Source organism: Nelumbo nucifera, chromosome 7, assembly GCF_055504915.1.
Source record: "Nelumbo nucifera cultivar China Antique chromosome 7, China Antique-T2T, whole genome shotgun sequence".
NCBI classification, from domain to species: domain Eukaryota; kingdom Viridiplantae; phylum Streptophyta; class Magnoliopsida; order Proteales; family Nelumbonaceae; genus Nelumbo; species Nelumbo nucifera.
In genome coordinates, this window is record NC_142655.1 from 36,236,858 (window position 1) to 36,262,059 (window position 25,202).

The 25,202-nt window shown below is 40.1% G+C and overlaps 1 non-coding gene across 1 annotated transcript; it reads right to left on the reverse strand.

Annotated features, from left to right (window-relative positions):
* Positions 1-16,825: 16,825 nt before the first annotated feature.
* On the reverse strand, positions 16,826-16,932 carry LOC148790359 (small nucleolar RNA R71). Its single transcript, XR_016078961.1, has one exon. It is a non-coding gene; the product is annotated as a small nucleolar RNA R71 (small nucleolar RNA).
* Positions 16,933-25,202: the final 8,270 nt, after the last annotated feature.

Consider the following 25,202-nt stretch of genomic DNA (forward strand, 5'->3'; position numbering starts at 1 on the left):
ATATTGGTGTGTTTTTGTGTAGTACCCTTAAATTGGACACTTATGAGACTCGTGTTAGTTTAGAATCTTTAGAGCCGTTGGATAGATTTGGGGAGATTTATCCTAATAAGGCTGACATTGATGTGCCGCCAAGTTGGTTGGAGTGTCTTGTCTCGGCTACCAGCGTGAGAACTGAGGTACATGTAGTGTGGGTTTTCTTAAAACTCTAAACCGGACCAAATTCTAATATTGCCCTGGACCTTGGAGATAGATGGAAAAAAATGAAATGTTACACCTGACCCTTAGACTCGATTATGGTATTGCACTAGGTGTCGAATTGGGCTGTTTTTGATATGCCAATCAGTGAGATCCTTAAAGGGGGTCAAAACCTGGGTATGTTGGGGCAGTACGAGAATTCACCTGAGTGGGTGATCATAGTGACAGGATCAGCCCCTTTGTCGGACAAGTGAATGATCGGGGAATGCACTCTCTCTAATGGAAACCTAAACTACCTGCAGTTGATTTCAATCTTGTTGAAATTTGTTTTGCAAAATATATTTATATAGAGATATACATATATATTACGATTTCATAAATTGTTTGCAAAATGTTTTAATTCCTGGGATCCTTGTGGGCAGAGAGTGCAACACTATACCTTGCAACCGAGGGAGAGTCATTTCTTGTCGGGCAGTGTTTGATCATTAAGGGCTGAGAGGTTAAGTATAAGACCATTTAGGGATAATAAACCTGATGGGCTAATATCGCATATGCCCACAGTTCTTGGGCCTTCATAAGATGGCTGGATCCAAGGACCATTTGGTGTAAATGTTGGGCCCATTAAGAGCCCATACTGATGGACTCAAGGGTTCACTATATTTAGTAGTGAATTCGGCCAGACCTTGTAACAGTGGCTAGGTTGAACCCATGTGGCTTATGTTGAGATCAATGATAGGGTCCCACGCAATACAAAGAGAGCCAAGCTAGCCAACATTAAAAGGAATTGAGCCTGAAAGCTTAATGGGCCTAAAACCCATTTTGAACTAGGTTAATTGGATTAATTAAATAAGGGCAAATCTGGGTATGGATCAACAGATAAGGATAAGAGGATAACTCTTATCCACTTAAAGAGTCTAGATCCAAATAGAGATTTAGATCAGGAAACTTCTAATTTGATTAGGAGTAGCTGATATTGATTTATAGATAAGGTAAGGGATTATCCTTTTCACTTAAAGAGTCCCGATCCAAATAAAGATTTGACTATTTAAGGGTTATGTATAAAGAGGAGGGCGAACTGAAAAGACATCTATAGTTTGACTGCTTTCTACTTCAAGTTCTCTCTCTCTGCACTTGCCACCCTATCCTGTTCGATCTCCACCTCTTGGAGTGATCAAGATTCGATCTTGATATTGTTTCTTGGTGCAAGAAACAATTTTGAAGTCGTGTTCACTACCTTGTTAGATTATTGCTGAAAAATCTGAGGTTCTTGTAGAAGAACCACTACTTGTTGATCCTGCCTCACCCTAAGATGTGTCATCTTTAATGGAGGGAGGATTTGGTACTCTCTTTGGGCTTGAACACTTACGTTGGAAGGAGCTTTTTGCATGGATTCCGTATCAGGTATTCCTCTCCCTAATCTTGGTTTCATATTTGGTCCGATTTGTTTCAAAAACGAACATTGAAAAATGCAGTTTTTCTAAATTAAGGAATAGGATTCCCGGATGAAAGAAAGAAATTTTTGAAATTTTGCCTACCACCCTGCATGGTTCGGCCTTCCATATGATGGATCTCTCATTCCTTTAGTAAGAATAAGGCTCCTCGTCCCGTCGTCCCTTCGTCAACTAGACCAAAGCGGACTAGAAGATGACGAGTACACGACACCTCCAAGAAGAAGAAAGTGCCAAAGAAGAAAGCACCTCAGGTACCATCAGCTAGTGAGGAGGAAGTGCTTCAACTGCCTCATCTGACTTTAGTAACCCTTTGGGAGTTCATTCCAAGAGAACTTTTTCCAGATGAGTGTGTAGCAGCATACATGGTGGCAATTGACGAAGAGAAAACATCACCATCAATAGAAGAAGCTTCATCTAACGAGGACGAAGACATGACAAGGCTTCTTCAAGAGTACAACAAGTGTGATGAAGAAGTAATAAAGCAATTGTGGGAAGTTCCATCCCACTTAAGCCTCACCCAAGCACTACAACTACCACAGAAGGTTCGCTTTGCAATGGCGAAGACCTTAATTCTCCTCTACAAGTTCCAAAGCAAAGTACCAAAAGGGGACGATTGCACGGATTGCATGGCAACAAAAACTTTCACAGATGAGGATTTACAACTTGGGTCACGTCCACACAATAGACCCTTGTATGTTGTTGGATATGTTCGTGAACAGGAGATGTCATGCATCCTCATTGGTTGTGGATCTACCATCAACATCATACCAGTATCCACTATGAAACAACTTGGGATTGACAAGGATGAATTGCTAAAGAGCAAGTTGACAATTCAATGCTTCAATCAAAAGGGACAACGTGTTGTGGGCATGGTGTGTCTTGAGATAGAAATAGGGGACTTAACATCTTCGGCCCTTCTACATGTCATCGACACCAATACATCCTACCAACTACTTTTGGGACGTCCTTGGTTGCATGCTCTACACCCCCCAACACAAGTGCAAGGCCTAGAAGATCTTTTGGATCGTAGGGCCTGATGAAGAAGAATCAGAGGATGTCGGGTGGTCTGAGAAGCAAGAAGATAGAGCAGGAAACTTCACCATAAATTCCATTATATGCTGTTGGTATGTAAATTTTGGGCCCATAAAGTGAAGTAGAGCCCAATATGAGATTAAATGAAAAGGACCTATTGGGCCCACTAAGAGGAGAGAATGACAAGGATTGAATGGGTTAATGTCTCAGCCCAACAGTTAGTGAGATCAAATGAGGGCATGTCAGGCCCATTAAAGATGAAAGGCTTCTTGGTAGGACCCAAAGTATCAGCCCAATTGGCCCGAGAAAAACATTGGCGGGTCTAATAGAAAATTCCTATGCGAGGAAAAGGAATTTCTTTTTGAATTCAAATCTGTCATGGGGCCATAAATGGGCTAACTCTTAAATTAGGACATATGGAATCTCATTTAAAAGGCAGATAAGGTATAATCGGCCAACCAATTAAGTCAGTCATGGTTGGTCAATGCACTAAATGATGCATGGACCAATCCCTTTGCCAAGTCCGCATTTTTTTGGTCAACAAAAGGCTGCATCGTGGTGGGACCTAGTACAGGGGAGCCCACTAATCCTTCAGTCCACTATAAAAGGGGATGGGATATTTTCCTCTGGGGATGGTTTTTTCCCATTCGGCTCCTCCTTTAACCACACCGGGTTCGTCTCCGATCGCTCTCGTTCCTTTTAAAAGAGAATGAGAAGAAACGGGCTGCAGTCGAAGCACCAAAATTGCTATCTCATCAATTCGTGAAGTTTCGATCTTCAAATTCCCGTGATTCAAAAGACTTCTGTCAATTCTATAAGCAAGGACATTGATTTCAGTTGTTCACATTCTAATCATTGATTGAGCATGAATAAATTTTCCTTCGCATAAGTTTCGACATTACTTGCTTCTCCTAATTGCAAGGTCCAAGACAAGAAAATCAGAGGGTTTGCTTTGTCAAAAAAAAGAGAGTTTGTATCCTATTTACATTTCTGCAAAAAAAAAAAAAATTAAATTCCTTTAAATTTATCTATATTAATTTTTGTTCTCCAAATTTAGCATGAAATTTGTGTTTACACATGCCATCACGGGTATGGATTCCTCTCAGTCCATGTGGATAAACAATACTCTCTGTAGCCGCCCTTTGTCTATTCTCATAGATAATGGATCCACTCAATTTTTTTTAAACCCTCATATAGCTGAAAAGGTGAGACTCCCCATGTTCTGATCAAACCTTTGAAGTCATGGTAGCTAGTGGACAAAAGCTCTGGGGTACGGGAAGTGTCTTAAGATACCCATTAAGGCACAAGGTGTTAACATAGTAGCTGACTTCTATCTACTGCCCCTACCCGAGTATGATGCTATTTTGGGCATGCAGTGGTTAAAGATGTTAGGGCCTGTTCTATGGGATTTCAGTGCTTTATGGATTCGCTTCTTTGATAAGGAAGGAGCCCATGAACTAAGAGGAATAAAGACACCCAAACCCAGAATTGTGGAGATGGGTCAGATAGATAGGGCAATGGACAAGGCCCGGGAGATATTCTTGTTGCAATTAATCTCTCAAGCCCAAGAAGATACCAAAATAGGTGTAAGCCCACAAGTTAAGAAATTACTGGACTTATACGCATAAGTCTTTCTTGAACCAGTGGGCCTCCCACCCCCCTAGAACCCATGATCATGCCATCCCACTTTTTGAAGGCACTAAGCCCATCTCAGTTCGACCATACAGATATCCCCATGTTCAGAAGAAAGAGATTGAGGTTCTCGTAAGGGAGATGTTACACACAGGGATTATTCGGCCCAGCACTAGCTCCTTCTCTGCCTCGGTTTTGTTAATAAAAAAGAAAGACGGGGGTGGAGGTTGTGTGTGGACTACAGGGCCCTCAACACTGCCACTGTTAAAGACAAATTCCACGAGTTTCTCGTCAACTTTTCAGGCTTTAATGAATAGTATCTTCCGAGAATATTTGACGAAGTTTCTTCTTGTTTTCTTCGATGATATTCTTATTTACAGTGAGTCTCTTGAACTTCATTTGCAACATTTGAAGACAGTGTTAGATACTTTACAGCATTACCAGTTGTTCGCCGAACCTAGTAAGTGCCAATTTGGAGCGACTCGAATGGACTATTTGGGTCACATAATTTCTGCTCGAGGAGTAGAAATGGATCCAGCAAAGGTTGAAGGGATTACCTCATAGCCCAGGCCCAAGAACTTTTGAAGAAGGGGGAATGGCGGTGGACTGACCAATCTACAACAGCTTTTGAAAAGTTGAAACAAGCCATGGTATCAGCTCCTGTGCTTGCATTACCAGACTTCTCCAAAGATTTCACAGTTGAAAGTGATGCGAGTGCTAAGGGCCTAGGTGCTGTGCTTTCTCAAGGAAGAAGGCCCATCGTGTATTTCAGTCAAGCTTTACATGGTCATAACTTGGGGTTGTCTACCCATGAAAAGGAACTTTTGACAGTGGTTTCGGCAGTTCAAAAATGGCATCATTATCTGTTGGGTGCTAAATTTACAATTCTCATGGATCATAGGAGCTTGGGATTTCTGTTGAAACAAAAAATTCATACTCCTGACCAGTAGAGGTTCATTACTAAATTGCTGGGATTTGATTATAGCATATGACTCGGAAGGGAAGGGATAACGTAGTAGCTGATGCTCTGTCCCGGCAGACCGAAGAAGAGTTGCTGGTGATCGCTCAACCTGTTCCTAGTTGGGTAGAAGCCATCAAACGAGAAACCAGCACTGATGCAATCCTCCAACAGATTATTGTGGGCCTACAACAGGGAAAGCCCATGAAATCCCAATTTAAGTATAAGAATGGGCTGCTATGGAAAAAGAGTAGGATTGTGCTAAGCCCAGTATCGGAGTTCAGAAAAATGTTGTTTGAAGAAGCCCATGATGCACCGGTAGGAGGCCATTCCGGTTATCACAACACCATACACAGACTCAAAAGTTTCTGTTATTGGAAGGGGTACCACTCTGAAGTCAAGAAATGGGTGCAGCAGTGCGATGTTTGTCAGAGAAACAAGACAGAAAATGTTAGCACCCTGGGATTACTAAACCCACTTCCCATACCTGAGAGAATTTGGGTTGACATTAGTTTGGACTTCATAGAGGGTCTACCCACTTCCCACAAGAAGACATCTAATACTAGTAGTGGTAGATCGCCTATCTAAATACGGGCACTTCGTTGCAATCACTCATCCATTTATCGCTCATGGCATTGCAAAGGTCTTCATGCAAGAAATATTCCGCTTACATGGGATGCCCTCATCGATAGTCAGTGAGTTCAGCTTATCACCCCCACTTTTACCAGCACCTTTTGGAATGAACTATTTAAATTATAGGGGACGAAATTGTGTATGAATTCAGCTTATCACCCCCAGTCAGATGGCCAAACGGAGGTACTAAACAGAACTCTAGAGACCTATTTACGGTGTTTTGCAAGCATGCAACCCCACAGTTGGGCTAAGTGGTTGGCCCTAGCAAAATGGTGGTATAATACCACCTATCACTCCTCTTCCAAGATCACCCCATTTCAGGCAGTTTATGGCATACTTCCTCCTACACCCCCTTCTTACATTCCCGAAACAACACAGTCTCAAGCTGTAGAAGATGAACTGCTAGAGAGGGATAAGATTTTATCACAACTCAAGGAAAACTTGACCCAGGCACAAAACCGTATGAAGGTCATGGCAGACAAACACAGAAGTGAGGCAATTTGAGGTTGGTGATCTAGTTTTTCTACGCCTACAGGCAAACCAGTCTTGCTTTGAGGAAGTCCCAAACACTGGCAGCTCGCTTCTATGGACCTTACAAAGTGCTCGAGAAGATTGGTCCAGTGGCGTACCGATTGGAATTACCCCCTGAATGTAAACTACACCCAGTCTTCCATGTTTCATGGCTCCAGAAAAAATTGGGGAGTCAGGGCTAACCCATGACCACCTTACCCCCTCTGAATGCCAATGGGTCTTTATCCCCCTATCCCATGGTAATACTACCCCGTCGGATAGTCAAAAAAGGGGAAAGAGCAGGAATAGAAATGCTGATACAATGGGAAGGCACCCAACCTACTGATGCTACTTGGGAGGATTGGGAGACTTTGAAAGTGAGTTACCCTAGAGCTCACCTTGTGGACAAGGCTTATGATAAGGGGGAGGGGGTGATATGCATACCAATGGACACCTCGGCCCAACCTACCTTTATGACTCCTTCTCCAGAGAGAGATCCATCAGAGCAGCAGATTGAGCCCGCATACCCAGTCAAGGCCCACTAGAATCCAAACCCATGGATGTCAGGAATAAGGCCCATGCAGGTCAGGAAAAGCCATAATGCCCAGCACCCACACAGCGGCAAGTTAGTTATTCTGTTTTTCTTTGTTTTCTTTTAATGATCTGTAATTCAGAAGCAATCATGAGGTAAGAATTCTGTGTACGAGCTACTGGCTGGTTGTTACAACAACCCAGCCTATAAATACCGCTCGATCTGATATTACAAGCGCGAATGACATTAGAAATTTCCTGTTTTCTCTATCTTTCCTCTGGAGCAGTGAACTTTAGTCCCTCTTCTCGCCAGAGAGAAGAGGGCGATACCACAGATCCTATCCAATGTGCATTTATAACTTTGTTGGTTGGGGCATCCAAATCATAAAAAGGACAAAGGGAGTCAACGTGCTATGACTGTAAATGATACACTAACCTTAATGGGCTGTACACGGGTTGGGTTGGGTCAGTTTACTGAGATTTTTCCAACCGATCCGACCTGATCGGGTTACCTGAACTTGAAACCAAAACCGATCCAGTGTTAAGAAAAACCGACTTTATCGGTTTGAGTTGGGTTGGGTCGGTTTCGGCTCTAAGTTCAACCATGCTTGATAGAAACTCAACTGCAATATATATGTGGGGACTGTGGCACCACAGTATGTGAGGTAATGAACGCGAGAAAAGCCTTGTTTTTGATAAACATGACATACATCTAGTCCACAGTTTGGACTTTGGAGAGGAGAAAAAGAGCAAAACCCATATATAATAATAATGCCTATTATAGAGGTATATATGTTATATATCTTTTCAGTAATTAAGTTTTATCTCCAAAACCACCAACTTATCCCTTTGATTATATATTTATTTTGAAGTTTAATTGTCTTAATTGGGATTTGGGTGAATTCTGTAGGGAGACTTCAAGACAGTTAATTACAATCATTAATCTAGCCGATATAATAGATTTGAAGAGGGACAATTAGTTATGGGGACTTAATTAATTTAAACTTCATAAAGGGATAATTAGTCGGTTTGGTTCGGGTTGATTTCGGTTTTCACACAAGAAAACCGAAACCAACCTGAACCATCGATTTATGATATTTTACAACTCGAAACCGACCGGTGCTGAAGATAACCCGGCCGACTCAAATTGAGTCAGTACAGGTTGGGCCTTCTTATGAACAGCCCTATCTGCAACAATAATCTTTGTATTTTTGCGGAAGAAAAGAAGACCCGCTTAAAGCTTTCAAAGATTTTGATTTGGATTTCGGCTCTGATGGCAAGCAGCAATAAAAGATGAAAAGAGAGTGGGCTTCTTTGACAGCATCAATAACTATAAAAAATCTTCAGAAGCATTAAGGGCTCTAATCATAATTCAAGCAACTAAAGTATTGCTTTCGAGTAAGTAAGGTCCTATGATGGTGGTGGGGGTATGTTTATAAAAGATTGGGTTGTACGTGTTGTACTAGGATGTTGTACTAGGAGTCCAACAAACTATGGGACTCCTCCAATAACAACCCCAACGAGACTTCAATGACAAGATAGTATAAAATTCCAACTAATGGATTGACTCGGCAGCTAATAGAGTAAGAGAATTAGAGAAGCAAAAGGACTCTATGGAAATCGAACATCACATAGACCAACTTTTGTAGAAGCAATATTGGCTACGAGACTTGTAAATTCTTTTGGGGTTTAGTTAACCAAGGTCAGCCACATGTCATGACATCTCCTCAAGGCCCACAAGGTGAACAAGATCCCCACAAACATTCAAGTTAAGTTACCATCCAACTTGAAAATCAATATCGTCGAGGACATCGGCATTGTACGGAGCTCCCTCACCTCGTTCTCGAGGGGGCATTTGTAAACATGTGAATTTTTAAGCCAAATAAATGGGCTTAATTTACATGACAACCTCTGAATTAATATGGACCTTCATGGGCCCAAGGCCCAAGACTACATAAATATGTCTTGATGGCCTAAGGATCCAAGTGTATTAAGTCCAATCTGGCCCATCTCCTATTGTAATAGGTGGTCCCTTTAGCAAGACCACTAACTCCTACATAATGGTGCATGCATGGGAGTTAACCCTAACCCAACACCCCACTCACATGGGATTGGTTAGCTAATTGGGCTGAGGTGGCAGCCTTAATCCTTGGCTATAAATAGCCTTGCCTAGGAAGAAAGAGTTCCTTTTAGAGAATCACATTGCAAGAAGCTCTCATATACCAATACTTGAGGTTTGCAAGCAACTACAAGCTCTTGTAAACTCTAGCAACTAAAAGATAAAGAGAAAAGAAAGAAGGGAAAAACTTCTTATTTCTCAACAACACACTCGGATTCAAGTTCTCCAAAGAAGATCAAGCCACCACAAAGAGCCCTTTTTAGATAAGCATCCTTCATAGCCGCTCAAGCGCGAAGCCCGGAGTGAAGAAATCTACATCAAATCTTCCGAAGCACCAAAATTAAGGAAATCCACATCAACACTTCAAGAAGTATGAGAAACACATCGACAACCCTCGTATTCACCAAATTCGACCGTTAATCAGAGGTTGCTCACGTCATCGAGTAGAAATCAAAGAGAGTTCATTCCCTTGTTTATTTTTTATTAATTTTTTTTTTAATTTGTCTCTATATTGTGTTAATCAAATACATGAAATTTGTGTCAACACTAATGAGAGAGAAAGAGGGAGAAAATTCTAAGACATAGGTTTCACCCCTTCCATCATTAACCTATTTTATCATATTTCTATAGGCCTCTTCCATTATAAGCCTATTATGTTCCAAAGATAGGGAATTTCACTCTCATCCAAATTCTATTTATTTACTTCATATTTAAGTTCTATTTAATTGGTCAATTGTCAAAAACTTATAATATGAAACTTAATACTAAACTTAATAAACATATAAGTTTATATAGTTATATAATATCTATAAGTATACATAATTATACTATATGTATACATAATTATACTACATGTATACATAAAATAATATTTTTTATTGGACTCAGATTTTAATTGGATCAGATGAGGTTAAATCCACATCTGATCTGATTATTTATCGAATAAAAGTTCTAACATCCAAATCAAGGATAAATAATTAGATTTGGAGTCAAATTGGTCATTGGACTTTTGGAGTCTATTGATAGCCCTAGCGAGCAAGGCCCACGCTAAGCAACCCCTAAGCTTGACCTAAATGTTATATTTATATATATTTAGATAACAAATTAATATATAGAAAAATCTTTATATATTTTTTATAATAAATTAAAATTAAATAAAATTATTTATAAAGATCATATCTTTTTAATTAACACGAACAAGCCTATCGCAATCCTAGGCCTAGGTAAATATTATTATGCTTGGGGTTCGACTCAAGATTTTTTTTTTTTGATCATTAGGCTACACAATGGGGGTAGCACATAGCTCCTTTGGCTTCAATATTAATAATTTTCATTTAAAACTAGTTAAGAACGCAAAAATAATGCATGCATGGGTTCTACTTGGTTTGGTTCAGTCTAATTATGAATGTTACATTGCTCTTAGGGGTGCAACTTGGGGGTTGGATCAAGTTAACGATAAACCAAAGTCTAACCTAAAGTCTTAAACCTCGAGCTCAGGCTTAGATTAATTATGACTACAACCTAATTTTAAATATTTACTAATATTTAAGTAATATTTACAAAAAATTATAACATTTAATTATTAATAAAGTAAAATAAATAAAATAGAACACTAATAGATAATATGGAAGAATAATTATTTTATTTAAGTAATTAACAATAATTTATTATTATTAATCCAAATTACTAAATTATTTTTATAACTATCAATAAAGTAAAGATTAGTTATTTTAAAAGCATGGAATTCCTTCCTTATAATAGTTATCAGTTTCTATCGTTTCACTTTCTCTTGATAAATCTCATGCATCACACAAGTCCCCACTAGTGCGATCTAACAATCATGTGGTCCTTAAGGACATATATGTCCTTAGGAGAGAGAAATACGGGATCTATTTCTCTAACGATTGTTGGGACTAAGAAGATCCCAACTCTTTGCATCACAATGCATGCAACTTGCCTCTTAAGTTTTATAAATAGATAAGCAAGAAAGACATGAGGGGATTCCATTCTTTCACTCATTTGGATATCCATTTGATCATCCTAGTTCCAAACTTAGCCAATTTCTTAGACCTTCCCTTAACCCATCTTCTTAGTCACTAAGGCATTTCTTGATCCACTTTCAAGACTCTTAAACTATCCTTATCCCTGTTGGATTACAAAATCCATATTAAATCTCCTTCTTTGAAATTTGTAGACTTCTTATGCTTGTTTGCCGCAGTTGATAATTCTCATTTTGCTTCTCAATTTGTCCTCAAACCTGCTCATGCAACTTCTTAATGGATTTGGCACGCTTGCACCTCCATTGAAGTATTGAATTGTGGAAAGTGGAGCCAAATCCAATCGGCCGACAGGATTGCAACCATAGACAACTTCAAAAAGATTGCATCCAGTGGTTTAACTAGTTGAATGATTGTATGTGAATTCAAGTTGAGGTAGGATGATCCCACTATCGAATGTGTTTACCTACCTAGTTTCTAAGAAGATTCCAAACTTAGGTTAAGAACCCCAGTTTGCCATCTATTTATGGATGACAAGTGAAACCACATTGAAGCTTAGTTCATAACTTTCGCTATAAGGACTGCCAAATGTGAAGGGATGAGAGATCCATCGTATGGACGCCCAAAACTTGCGGAATAAGGTGGGCGAATTTCAAACAAAATTTTTCTTCCTTTCAATTGGGAATCGCATTCCCTATTTAGAAAATCATATTTTCAATGATCAATCTTGACCATAAACTGAACCAGATCTGAACAAAAGCAGTAGGAGAGGATTATACCTGATACGGAGAAGTAATATCTCCAAATGGAGGTGTTCACGCCCAAGGAAAGATCCAAAGACTGATCCCACTGAAAATGGCACAGTGCAGGATGGAGCAGAATCAGCAGTGTTCTTCTCCAAGAACCTAGTCCTTCGCAAGAAATAGCAGAATGACACGTGAGCACAACTTCTTATCAGTCCCTTCACAAGGAACTGATATCAAGATCAAATCTTGACTTCTCCCACTGATTTGGAGATCGAACTAGCAAGGTAGGCGGCAAGAAAGAATTTTGCAAGGTTGCTTAATTCTTCCTTCTGTGATTTCAGCTCTAAAGAGGATGTGAACAAGTGTCTTGTAAAGGCTGCCGCCCCTTCCTTCTTTTGTAACCCTAAAGGATCAGCTCCTAATCCCATTAGGAGTTGCTGATCCAATTCATAATTGGATCAGACATCCCTTTAGGTGATAAGGATAAACCCTTATCTTATTTGCAGATTGGATCAGCCTTCTCCTAATCACATTAAGAGGTTTCCAGATCTGAATCACATTCAGATCTGGACTCTCTGAGTGGAAAGGGTTAAGACCCTATCCTATCTGCTAATCTATTCCCAGAATTCGCCCCATATTTAACTACTTAAATCAGCCCAGTTCGAAATGGGCTTTAGGCCCAATAAAGTTATGTGCTCACTTAGCCTTCCTAACTGCTGCCCAGTTGGGCTTCCTTGTATGGCGTGGGACCCAAGCATTGATCTACACATCAGCCACATGGGTTCAGCCCAGCCTCTATTACAAGGTCTGGCCGAATACACTGTTATGGACAGTGCACCCCCTGAAACCCATCACATGGGCTCTATGGGCCCAACACATACCCTAAGTGGTCCCTGGGCCAAGCCACCTTGTAACACCCAGAGACTGTGGGCAGATGCAAGATTAGCCCATCAGGTATTACCCTCTATGGTCTTACACTCAACCTCTCAGCCCATAATGATCAAACACTGCCCGACAAGAGAGGACCTCTCCCTCGGCTACAAGGAACAGTGCTGCACCCTATGCTTACATGGATCCCGGGAATTAAAATCTTTTGCAAACATTTTAGAAACTATAATGTATATATACTTTTATATCTCATATAAAATATATTTTGCAAGACAAATCTCAACGATTGAAATTGGCTGCCGGCAGTCTTGGTTTCCATTAGAGAGAGTGCATTCCCGATCATTACCTTTGTTCGACAAAGGGGCTGATCCTGTCACTATGATCACCCACTCAGATGAATTCTCAGACTGTCCCAACATACCCAGGTTTTGACCCCCGCTAAGGATCTCACTGATTGGTACATCAAAGACAACCCAATCTGACACCTAATGCAGTATCATAATCGAGTCTAGGGGTCGGGTGTAACTTTCCAGTTTTGCCCATTAATCTCCAAGGTTCAGGACAATATTGGAAATCTGGTCCGGTTCAAAGATTCAATTGATCCTACACTGTATGTGCCTTGGGTCTCACCCTGGCGGCTGAGACAGACCACCCCAACCGACTTGGTGGCACATCAGTGTCAGCCTTATCAGGATAGGTCTCCCTAGACTGACCCACTGGCTGTGAACATTCTAAACTAACACGAGTCTCATTAAATGTCCAATTTAAGGGTATTACACAGAAACATACCAAGGGAACATGAATCAAACATGTACTTTTATTCATTTACAATAAACTCATAATGTACATCATTCTGATTGAAGCTAAGGGCATACAAAACTGTCAAACAAAAAGTGGCTTATCAACTTTGAATGTTGACTTGAAGTGATTGTTATGGCAATACCATGGAGTCTCACAATCTCTTTAAAGTAAAGATTAGCCACATTAATTGTATCAAGAGTTGCTACATGGTATGAAATGTGCCATCTTTGAAAAGTGATCAACAACCACCATGATTGATTCTTTATTTCACTGTGCATTTGGTAAACCAACTATGAAATTCATACTTTACATGCCTCATAACATCATGCTCCATTCTTAGCTAATAGAGATTGTCATGCATAAGAGCAAGAGTCTTATCAATAATAAAAGACCACCACCATGAGTATTACAACCCAATTTTTGTTTAGTCCCTTCACCCTACCTCTGTATACTCTCTTTCAAGACTCCAAAACTTGAAAACATAACCAGGCAAACCTAAGACTTGTTGAAACCCAAACACATGGAGTACGTTTTAGTAACCACCCAATCTGCACATCTTCTAGATTTGTTAGTAAGTTAATTGAACAAACACATTACTTAACATATAGAGTTTGTCCTTTAAAAAGAATGTTATTAGAACTGATGAAAAATGTCTTGTATTCAAATTGGACTTATAAGAAAAGAAAAACATGCATGACTAAGTCTAATAGATGAGTTCAACATCTTTATTTTTAGAGAAAAATTAAAATTAAAATTTAAAATACATTAGGTAGAAGTACTTTACTTGCTAGATTAACTCTTATATTGTTGGAATGTTGGAACCATGTTAATGGGATCTTATTTGTCCTACTTGACTGGCAATCTCTCAACTATGCCTTCTGACAAAATCGATTTTGATGAGAAAGAAACAAAACCGATTAACTTGGCATAATCGACCCTTTCATTATCATCGAAGATCGAACTTAAAGTAGAAGAGCACTTTGCGTTCCATTTGCACAAGTGTCCAAATGAAAAATCTATAGCTCTCATGTTCACCTATTCTGCTGCCATTTAAACACGTATAAACCCACTTTTTTCTCGAGGTGTTTTGATGTTTGGATAAAGGGTAAAAGTTGAAATTTTTTATAATAGGGGTAAAAGTGGAAATATGAAATCAGGGTCTTTTGATGAGAAACAATAAACCATTCTCCTTTTTATTAATGGGTAATAGACTAGTGGTGGGGCAGGTGCGTTGCATGTGCAAGTTCACCATAAACTCGTTATTGTCTTTTAAAATGATGAGCAACAATGTTCTCAAGAACTAAACAAGCATTCAACATAAAGCTTATTAACTAACAAATAAACATGAAAGGGAAAGAGTTTGAAGTTAAGACAAGGTCTAGCTCTATCTATCTCTAATTCACTTAATAAAAATTATGTTAAGTACAAAATGAAGGAGCTACTCTTCCAGATTAGAAATAGATCAAGTCCATTCCCACTCTTCCTACATACACAATCAGGTACAATGGATATGTAAAAATAACACACTCATTGATGTGTGCATGCTACACATTATTTTTATTGTCTCATACATGGTTTTTATGATAAATCTTAATGGTTCTTACCCTAATTGAGCTGAATTTTAGGAAAACAGGAGTTTGGAACAGTTTGGGGTTAATAGAGCATGAAGACATGGTGATATGGCTGCAAAGCAGCAATTCGGCCCAGGAGAATAGAGGCATAGCCGTAGCTTGTTGAGAGGCTCAAGGAGGCGGCTGACTTTAGTAGAGTCCGAATAGAAGTAGGACTCTCACCCTAAATCTGCAAGAAAGAGTACAAAAGGAAAGAAAAAGAAACTCTAGAGTGGGACCCCTTGACACAAGAACCAAAGGAGAAGTGCTGGGAGAAGAATCACAAGGCTGCCAAAGGAGAATTGGAGAGGAGATTGAAAATCATGCAGAGGTTTTAGGTTGTCTTCTTCTTTCTTTCAGCAAATTCGGTAAACCAGGTTCGACTAGGGTTTTCTTTTGTTTGAATCTTTCATTCTTTCTACCATGCGAACCATGATTGGTGTTATTTCAGATCTGTGATTAATCTTTTAAGCTAATCCAATTGGTAGTGATTCAGTATTGGGATTTCTTGATTAGGGTTTTCGATAGTAAGAGTCGATTCGGTCGATCTGTTCTTGTTTCTTGGATTACTTATATTGCTTGAAAAAGGGTTTAGGTAATCGGACCAACTGATCAAGAAATCGGATTGAATGTATCTTAGAGATAATTTGCATGATTCGTTTGGCATCCATTCAGCAAGAATTGATTTCCTTCGGTTTTCTTGTATTTAATGCATCTACATTAATTAAATTCTTGATAGAGATATAAGGGTTGTTACTCGTAGATAGATTGGCATGTGCTCAAAAGAGGTTGTTCATAACAATTAGGAAATCGCCAACCCACAACTGAAATCAACTTCAGTTGGATAGCTTAGTGATATAACTGCTGAACCGATTCTGCATGTACCTTCATGAAGCACTTTCTCTAATTGATTAAGGTGGTTTAATTCGAAAATACCTAGGATAGTTCATTAATCAGGAAGTAAGTCTTCGATTTTTGGATTGTTAGATAACATAAGGCAGATTCAGTACTAGTAGTTGTTGGATTAATCCTCGTGGGAACGATATTCTACTCATCAGTATATTACTTAGTCGGTTAGTGCACTTGCTAGTGTAGTCTTAATGCATCAAGTTTTTGGCACCATTGCCGGGGATTATCATAACAATATTAGGAACTATCTACTATTGTTAATCTAATTTTGTATAATATATTCATGTTGTGTGTGTATTTGTATCTTTGCGACTTTGACTTATTCAGTATATGACACGCAACAGTGGGAAGGAGAACATCATCTACGATCCAGAGATTGACCGAACTCTTCACCGTCGCCTTAGAGCTTTGAAGCAAGGGAAAGCTGAAATAACGAAGATGGTCGAGCAAAGGACTATGATGGACTATGCCAAGCCAACCCTCACTGGGGTAGCCTCGAGCATTGTGAGACCAGCAATAGCTGCTAACAACATTGAGATCAAACCGACAATCATTCAAATGATTCAGAACACAGTTCAGTTCTGTGGCTTGGCTAATGAATATCCAAACACTCACATCGCCAACTTCTTGGAGATATGTGACACATTCAAACACAACGGAGTTAGTGATGATGCTGTGAGGCTCAGATTATTTCCGTTCTCTTTGAAGGACAAGGCTAAGACTTGGCTGAACTCTCTACCAGCTAGATCGATCTCTTGGGATGAAATGACCAACTGCTTTCTATCCAAGTACTTCCCTCCATCCAAGACTACAAAGATGAGGAATGATATCACTACTTTTTCTCAACAGGACGGGGAATCATTATATGAGTCATGGGAGCACTACAAGGAATTATTGAGGAAGGTCCCTCATCATGGACTTCCTGTTTGGCTCTAGGTTCAGACATTTTACAATGGATTGACTGAAGCAAACAAGACCATCATGGATACTGCAACCGGAGGGTCCATTAACAACAAGACAGCTGAAGTTGCTCATGCACTTATTGAAGAAATGGCTACAAATAATTATCAGTGGCATTCCAAGAGAGGCCAAGTTAGGAGGCAACCCGACATTCACGATGTAGACACCTATACAACACTATCTGCACAAATTAGCGCCCTCAGCAAGAAGATAGATGACATGCAGCTGGCAGCCATGCACATTCAAGCAGTAGCCTGTGAATAGTGTGGGGGAGGTCATATCAACACCGAATGCCAAGTTGGAAATCAGTTCATGCAGTCCCCCGAGCAAGTGGATTTCGTAGGGAATCTTCAAAGGCAGCAAGGTAACCACTATCCTCGTGCCATTAACCTTGGATGGAGGAATCACCCCAATCTGTCATGGTCAAATCAAAATGTGGTGAAACCCCTCAAAATTTTGCTCAGCCGGAAAAGAAATCCAATTTAGAGGAGCTGATGACTAAATTCATTTCAAGTGCAGAAACAAGATTTCAAAATCAAGAGGCATCGATCAAGAATTTAGAGACTCAAGTGGGGCAGTTGGCACAAATGATATCCTCTTGAGTCCAAGGTGCCTTGCTTAGTAATACAAAGGTGAATCCAAGAGAACAAGTGCAAGCCATTACCTTGAGGAGTGGTAAGGAGCTACAAGAGGTGGAAAAGAAAACAAAGGAAGAAGGTAAGATGGGCACAACTCTAGAAACCGGAAAGGAGGAAGAGCAGTCGGGTTCAAGGAAGGAGACAAGTCAAAAGACACAAGTACAATTTCCCCATAGGCTTAAGCAACAAAAAATGGAAAAGGAATTCGGTAAGTTTCTTGAAATTTTCAGGAGTTACATATTAACATTCCTTTTGCAGATGCCATAGCCTAAATGTCGCATTATGCAAAGTTCCTTAAAGAAATCTTGGCGAACAAAAGGAAATTGGGAGACGTGGCTATAGTTGCATTGAATGAAGAATACTCAGCAATTCTCCTCAACAAACTACCTCAAAAACTAAAAGATCCAGGGAGTTTTACTATTCCTTGCACTATAAACCGTTTAAAGATTAATAAGGCATTGTGTGATTTAGGAGCTAGTATAAATTTGATGCCCTATTCCGTTTTTAAGAAATTAGGGTTGGGGAAACCCCAACCCACTAGAGTTTCATTGCAATTAGTTGATAGGTCCATCAAGTATCCTAGGGGAATCATAGAAAATGTGCTTGTTAAGGTTGATAAATTTATTTTTCCTGTGGACTTCATAGTGTTAGACATGGAAGAGAACATTGACGTTCCACTTATCCTAGGGTGACCCTTCCTAGCTACAAGAAATGCAATGATTAATGTCCAACAAGGACAACTAAGCCTTAGGGTTCAAGATGAGGAAGTAATTTTTAAGATGTCTGATGCTATGAAACATGCACCTTCTAATGATGATTCATGTTATATGATAGATGTCATTGACTATGTGGTTGATGGGTGTTTTCAGGTCAATAGGTCGGCCGATCCTCTTGAGTTATGCATACAAGAAGGAGAAGCCATAATGGGAGACGATGAAGAAATTCAGAGTATGTTAGAATACCTGAATGCCAACCCTCAGTTTCAAGGAAAGAGGTTCATCAAGTTGGAGAGATTGGATAGACCCTCAATGCCACAAAGCAAGCCTTCAATCGACCCTTGAGCTGAAACAACTCCCTCCGCATCTGGAGTATGCCTTTTTAGAAGCACCATCATCCCTACTAGTGATTATCTCATCAGCCCTGACCCCCTTGCAGAAGGAAAAATTGTTACAGGTGCTATGGGAACACAAGACAACTCTAGCTTGGAAGATAGCAGATATCAAGGGTATCAATCCGTCCATATGCACTCATATAATTCTAACTGAGGATGGAAGCAAGCCCACGGTTCAGCCCCAAAGACACCTGAACCCAAACATGAAAGATGTGGTGAAGGCAGAGGTCATCAAGCTATTAGACGTAGGTATTATCTACCCGATCTCCGACAGCTCATGGGTGAGTCCTATCCAAGTAGTGCCGAAGAAATGAGGCATGACTGTGGTACCAAATGTGAAGAATGAACTCATACCGACTAGGATGGTTACCAGATGGCGAGTGTGCATCGACTACAGAAAACTAAACGAAGCCACATGCAAGGATCATTTTCCTCTACCCTTCATCGATTAGATGCTAGAGAGACTAGCTAGTCATGAGTTCTACTATTTCCTAGATGGGTACTCGGGCTACAATTAGATTCTGATTTCATCCGAAGATCAGGAGAAGACCACCTTAACATGTCCTTATGGCACCTTTGCTTACAGGAGGATGCCATTCGGTTTACGCAATGCTCCAGCAACATTTCAGAGGTGCATGATGGCTATATTTTTTGATATGGTGGAAAAGTTTATGGAGATTTTCATGGATGATTTTTCAGTCTTTGGCTCTTCCTTCGATGCATGTCTACATAACTTGGAAAAGGTACTTAAGCGTTGTAAGGAAACTCATCTAGTGCTAAACTGGGAAAAATGCCACTTCATGGTGCAAGAAGGTATTGTACTTGGACACAAGGTTTCACAGAAAGTGATTGAGGTTGATAGAGCTAAGGTGGAGACAATTGAGAGATTACCACCACCAACATCCGTCCGGTCTGTAAGAAGCTTCTTGGAACACGCAGGATTCTACAGAAGGTTCATCAAGGATTTCTCCAAGATAGCTAAGCCCCTATCCAATTTATTACAAAGAGATGTGCCCTTAGATTTTACAAAGGAATGCCTAGAAGCATACAATATCTTGAAGGATAAGCTGACTAATGCATCGATCATGGTAGCACCAGATTGGACACTCCCTTTTGAGCTGATGTGCGATGCGAGTGATTTAGCAGTTAGAGCTGTTCTAGGACAAAGAGTGAACAGAAATTTCCAGCCAATTTACTATGCTAGCAGGACCTTGGACGGAGTTCAACAGAATTACACCACGACGGAAAAGGAACTACTAGCGGTAATTTTTGCTTTTGATAAATTTCGCTCTTATGTAATCTTGTCCAAAGTTATTGTGTATACAGATCACTCAGCACTTAGACATCTACTTGCGAAGAAGGATGCAAAGCCAAGGCTAATCAGATGGATTTTGTTGCTTCAAGAGTTCGATGTCGAAATCCATGATAAAAAGGGCACCGAGAACCTTGCCATAGACCATCTCTCCCGGTTAGAGGATTCAGATTTGGGAGGGAAGACCACAAGCATCCTCCAAGATGAATTTCCTAACGAGCATCTCTACTCAATTCAAGTAGATACATCCCCTTGGTATGCTGATTTTGCCAACTTTCTTATAGGAAACATCCTCTCGCCTAATCTTTCATATCAGCAGAGGAAGAAATTCTTCTCCGATGTGAAACATTATTTGTAGGAAGACCCCTTTTTGTATAAGCTTTGTGCAGATCAGATCATTCGGAGATGTGTCCCCGACGAGGAGACGGAGTTGGTGCTCCGATATTGCCATGACCGAGAATCAGGAGGCCATTTTGGAGCCAACCGCACAGCAGCCAAAGTGCTACAATCAGGATTCTATTGGCCCACCTTATTCAAGGATGCACATAGGTATGTGTCCGCATGTGACCAATGCCAAAGGAACGGTAACATCTCTCGACACAATGAATTGCCTCTTACTAACATATTAATATGTGAAATCTTTGATGTATGGGGTATTGACTTCATGGGACCTTTCCCAAATTCTTTTGAAAATAAACACATCCTAGTTGTTGTCGACTATGTGTCCAAATGGATAGAAGCCATGACTTTACCCACAAATGACTCTAGGAGAGTAGTCCAATTCCTTAAAAAGCTATTCACTCGATTCGGAATACAACACGCCATAATTAGTGATAGGGGAACTCATTTCTGCAACACCCAATTTGAGTGGCTGATGCGAAAATATGGTGTCACGCATAAATTAACAACCCCATATCACCCTCAAACCAGTGGCCAAGTCGAATTAGCTAATAGGGAATTAAAAAGAATTTTGAGAAGATAGTAGACTCTTCAAGAAAGGACTGGTCTGTCAAGTTAGATGACGCATTGTGGGCATATAGGACTGCATACAAAACACCTATTGGCATGTCCCCATATTGGTTGGTTTTTGGAAAACCACATCATTTACTCGTTGAACTTGAGCATAAAGCGTATTGGTCCATGAAGTTATTGAATTTTGATTTGCAGGCCGTAGGTACACAGATGGATGCAATTAAATGAGATGGATGAATTCAAACTTGCAGCTTATGAGAATGCCAAGATATATAAGGAACGAACCAAACGATGGCATGATAAGAATTTATTGAGGCGTGACTTTCAGGTAGGACAGCAAGTACTATTATATAATTCACACCTCTGGTTGTTCCTAGGTAAGTTGAAATCGAGGTGGTCCGAGCCTTTCACCATATTGCAAATTTTCCCTCACGGAGCTGTAGAGGTGACGCACCCAACACAAGAAACGTTTAAGGTCAACGGTCAGCACCTCGAACCATATATAGTAGATGGAGCATTGCCTACCCCATCAACTGTATACCTAGATGATCATTGATCACACCGGAATGTCGAGCTTCAAACAAAAAAGAAGCACTTATTAGGAGGCAACCCAATGCCAATAAGTAGTTATCTTTTTTTTTTCATATCATTAGAGTTCTTTCTTTTTCTGATTTTAGGGTTTTACTTTCATTGATTATTGATTACCCATAGCTTCTTTTCATTCTCTCCTCCTAGTTCTTTCTGATCCTTAGCAACTAGATGGTCCATGACAAAGGAGCCACTTCAGATTTCCAAAAGCTTTTCAGGGAAGTTCTCTCAATCCCTTCACATGCTTGAATTCTTACTTTCCACATTGCTAAACCATTTTCGCACTATATTCATATGAACATTGAGGACAATGTTTATGATAAGTGTGGGGGAGGCTATAGTTATGACCCGCATACATAAATACATTGATTGGTCGCATAAACTGGTAAGCTCCTCAAAATTAATTGTTGTCTATAAAGTGAATTCACAAAAGAGAATATGATGAAGTTTGAGGAAAACTACTTGCAAGTATTATAATTTGTTTCTGTGACTTATTCAATTTTATCACAATATATGAGGGTTAAGAAGCCGAATAGGATTTTCACCATGGCCGACGCTAATTCTATTCAGGTGTATAGTTGTACTTTATTGAAATTTTAATGAACACTCAAGCATTTGGTGAACATCACGAACTGTCAATGCATGAATAAGTTATCCTTGGACAAAGTCCTACTCCGCTGTCATGAATTGAATAGTAAAGCTAGCGGTTCATGATATGAGTGAAGGGATGAGAGATCCATAATATGGATGACCGAACCTTGCAGGAAGGTAGGGTGAATTTTCAAAAATTTCTCTGTCTCCCATGTAGGAATCATATTCCCTGTTTTAGAAAACTGCATTTTCAAGGATCAGTCTTGAACCCTAAACCAAACCAGATCTGAAACCAAAAGTGTAGAAGAGGGAGATACCTGATATGGAGAAATAATAACTCCCAATGAAGGTGTTCACGCCCAAGGAGATCTCCAAAAACTACTCCCACTGAAGATGACATAGTGTAGGGTGGAGCAGAATCAGCAGGTGGTTCTTCATAACAACCGAATCCTTTAGCAAGAATTCAATGGAGGGTATGCGAGCAAGACTTCAAATCAGTTTTTCACCAAAAACTGATATCAAGAACCTTTCTTGATCGCTCCTATAGGTGGAGAACGAACTAGCAATGGCGGAAGCAGGAGGAGAAGACAAGAGTAGAAGAGGGCGCAGTCTTACTGTTGCTTTCTTTCTCTCTTGTATCTGAGATCAGATTGAGTGAATGGAGGTTCGCCCTCGTCCTCCTTTTATAGCCTTAAAGGGAGCAGCTCCTAATCTCATTAGGAATTTCTTGATTCAAATCCTTATTTGAATCTGGACTCTCTTTAAGAGATAAGGATAAACCCTTATCTTATCTATAGATTAAGATCATCCCTCCTAATCTTATTAGGACTTTCCTAATCCAAATCATTATTTGGATTTGTACTCTCTGACTGGATAGGGATAACTCCCTATCCTATCTGCTGATCCAAATCCCAGAACCACCCCTCTTTAATTAATCAAATTAAACCAGTTCGATTTGGTTTTTAGGCCCATTAAGTCCATGTGCTCACTAACCTTCCAAACTACTGCCCATTTGGATTACCTTGTATGGCATGGGACCCAAACATTGATCTACACATCAGCCACATGGGTTCAGCCCAGCCTCTGTTACAAGGCCTGGCTGAATTCACTGTAGGAAATAGTGAACCCCTGAGCCCATCACCATGGGCTCTTCATGGGCCCAGCACTTACACTAAGTAGTCCATGGGTCAAGCCACCTTATAAAACCCAAGGACTTTGGGCAGATGCAAGATTAGCCCATCAGTTATTACCCTCAATGGTTTTACACTTAACCTCTCAGCCCATAATGATCAAACACTGCCCGACAAGAGAGGACCTCTTCCTCGGCTGCAACGAACAGTGTTGCACTCTCTACTTATATGGATCCCGGGAATCAAAACCTTTTGCAAACATTTTAAAACCATAATATATATGTATATCTTTATATAAATATATTTTGCAAAAACAAATTTCAACGATTGACATCGGCTGCCAGCAGCTTTGGTTTCCATCAGAGAGTGCATCCTCGATCATTACCTTTGTCCGGCAAAGGGGCTGATTCTGTCACTATGATCACTCACTCAGATGAATTCTCAAACTGTCCCAACATACCCAGGTTTTGACTCCCTCTAAGGATCTCACTTATTGGCATATCAAAGACAGCCCAATCCGACACCTAGTGCAATATCATAATCGAGTCTAGGGGTCAAGTGTAACATTCTAGTTTTGCCCATTAATCTCCAAGGTCTAGGGCAATACTGGAATTCTGGTTTGGTTCAGTGTTTCAAGAAAACCCACACTGCATGTACCTCAGGTCTCACCCTGGTAGCTGAGACAAGCCACCCCAACCAACTTGGTGACACATCAGCGTCAGCCTTGGCAGGATAAATCTCCCCAGATCTATCCAACGGCTGTGAAGATTCTAAACTAACAGGAGTCTCATATGTGTCCAGTTTAAGGGTATTACGCAGAAACACACCATAATAACATGAATCAAATATGTACTTTATTCATTTACAATAAATGTCATAATGTACATCAATCAGATTGGAGCTAAGGGCATACACTGTCTAACAATGAGTTCAGTCCCAACTCCGCTAGTTCAAGTTGAATAGTAAAACTAGCAACTTGGAATATGAGTAATGTCTATCTGCCTCTAGCCTGTGACCTTTGTGAGGTGGAGTATAAAATGAACTCACAGTAAAAAAGAAAAAAGAAAAAAATAATATAATAATGTACTCTTTCAGTGATGGCTAAGGTGCAAGGGGGGCAAAATATAGTTGGATACTCAATTTAGTGCATTGCCAAGAGTTAAGAACAAGCTCGAGATGATGGTTAGTCATGGCGGTCAAGGAGCTAATATACACTGAATGGAATTGAGTGCTGGAGCATGAAGAATCTCATGTTCTTCTCTTCCTTTGTTCTTGTGTATGTGGTAAGAGTGGCTTGTCATGGGGATGAGTTAGGATACTTATGTATGATTTCCGATCACTTAACGCATTCTCATCCCAGAATTCAGGCGATAGATAGGAGTAATTTGGGGGAAATAGCCAGTTTATGATTATTATCTTTGCTTGAGGACAAGCAAAAGCTTAAGTGTGGGGGTATTTGATGTGTGTGCATTCTACACATTGTTTTTATTGTCTCATACATGGTTTTTATGATAAATCTTAATGGTTCTTGCTCTAATTGAGCTGAATTTCAGGAAAATAGGAATTTGGAACAGTTTGGGGTTAATAGAGCATGAAGACATGGTGATATGACTGCAAAGGAGCAATTTGGCCTAGGAGAATAGATGCATAGCCGCAGCTTGTTGGGAGGCTCCAGGAGGCAGCTGACTTTAGCAGAGTCCAAATGGAAGTAGGACTCTCACCCTAAAGCTGCAAGAAAAAGTATAAAAGGAAAAGAAAAAGAAATTCTAGGGTGAGACCCCTTGACACAAGAACCAAAGGAGAAGTGCTGGGAGAAGAATCACAAGGCTGCCGAAGGAGAATTAGAGAGGAGATCGAAAATTCATGCAGAGGTTTTAGGTTGTCTTAT